Source organism: Piliocolobus tephrosceles, chromosome 11 (assembly GCF_002776525.5).
Source record: "Piliocolobus tephrosceles isolate RC106 chromosome 11, ASM277652v3, whole genome shotgun sequence".
NCBI lineage: Eukaryota > Metazoa > Chordata > Mammalia > Primates > Cercopithecidae > Piliocolobus > Piliocolobus tephrosceles.
This window is the reverse complement of record NC_045444.1, coordinates 120027068-120028879: the sequence shown is the minus strand read 5'-3', so window position 1 is coordinate 120028879 and position 1812 is coordinate 120027068. Positions and strand designations below refer to the sequence as shown.

At 43.3% G+C, this 1812-nt stretch overlaps 1 pseudogene; it reads right to left on the bottom strand.

Moving 5' to 3' along the window:
* Window positions 1-483: 483 nt before the first annotated feature.
* Window positions 484-1379, bottom strand: LOC111523759 (annotated as a pseudogene).
* Between the last annotated feature and the right edge of the window lie 433 nt (window positions 1380-1812).

The following is a 1812-nucleotide window of genomic DNA, read 5'->3' as shown; positions in this document are numbered from 1 at the left end:
AATAGGCAGGGGAGAAATGATACAGTTTGGATATTCGTCCTGTCCAAGTTTCATGTTGAAATGTAATCCCCAGTGTTGGAGGTGGGGCCTGGTGGGAGGTGTTTGGGTCATGAGGGCAGATCTCTCATGAGTTGATGCTGCCCTTGTAATAGTGAGTACTCACAAGATTTGTTTGCTTAACTATGTGGCACATCTTCTCATTCTCTCTGCTTTTGCTATGTGACATGTCTGCTTCTACTTTGCCTTCTACCACAAGTAAAAGCTCTCTGAGACCTCCTGCAGAAGGTTTACTTGACTCATGTTTCTGCAGGCTGTACAAGCACATGCTGGCACCATGCTTGTACAGCCTGCAGAATCATAAGCCAATTGAACCCCTTTTCTTTATAAATTATCCAGTCTCAGGTATTTTCTATAGCAGTTCAAGAATGGCCTAACACAATACAAAATCTTTTTTATTTATTATCCAAAGCTAGATTATTCTTACTATGCTAAAGGAGAGATGACTAGATGACTTACCTTAGGCAATGGCTTTCCCTGATGGCAGTTGATACCACCAATGAAGATCATGTTGGGCATCACGGGTCCAAAGTCATATAGTCCAAAACAAAGTCAGTTCGCAACAACCAAATTGATGTGTGGCTGTAAAGATCATATACTGTGACGGGCGTTCAGAGAATTTCAGAGGCTATTTCTAGGGCACTTTTGAAAAAATGGTGGCAAAATAAATGTTCCTTAAAGTGCATGATGTGGTTCCGTACTCTCTCCTTGAAAGTCATGGCATCTGAGAACCCTAAGAGACCTCTGGGGACATAGGAAAGAGGAGCAGGGCACTGTGCACCTTCTTCAAGATAGTGGCAAAATATTCCCCTGGTGAAGACAACAGAGGGGAGGGAGAAATATTTGGCAAAAATTAAGCCACAGGCATTAAAAGGATCCAGAAATACCGCATCAAAAGAACTCTCCTTTACATATTCTACTAATTTTTTGTCCTTAAACAAACTTCTACAATTTGAATAAAATAAGTCCAAGATACCACGGGATGAATGCATCACTAGAGGATACAGACTTTGTGCTTGTGTTTTCCAGTGAGAATGAGTGAAAACCATGAACTTCTGGTCCAGATCCTCCAGAGTGTATGAGGTTGAGTAAGTCTTCACTGTGCAGTTCAGTGATCTTTCCAGTTGCCAACTCACCTCTGTCCTGACTACGACCACCTCATGTCCCTTGAGGATGAGTTTCTCTACCACCAACCTCATGGTGGTGAACCAGTGGCTCCCATCCATGGGCACTACCAGCAGCTTCCCTGCCTCGGCAAAGCCACGGGTCAGCAGCAGACATACACATAGGGGAAGGGGGCCGTTCCACCCAGCAGGAGCCATCAGAGAACTTCAGCCGAGAGTGAGCCAGCAGCTGGAATTCTAAGCTCCTATAATATTGTAGGCAGGAGAAGTACAGGCAAAACCTGCCCCCAAGGGAAGCCGTGCATTTTCCTGTTGACCCCCCCAAAAAAAAAAATCACACTTACTGCCAATGATTTACTCATAAGGATGAGAACACATGAGTAGCATTTGCTGAGATACCAACTTGTATGTTTTCCAGGAAAGAGTAGTTTATGGTCTTTGTCTTGAGGGCAGATCATGCCCTGTACTGCAATGTGAGTTTAGAAACAAAATTATTAAGCAGTGCTTTTAGACTTTGATGACTCAGAAAGGTAAGAAGGAAAGTAAATTTGAATAAAGCTAATGTTTTTGGAAATTGCCCCGATATGGTTTGGCTGTGTCCCCACCCAAATCTCATCTTGAATTCCCGTAT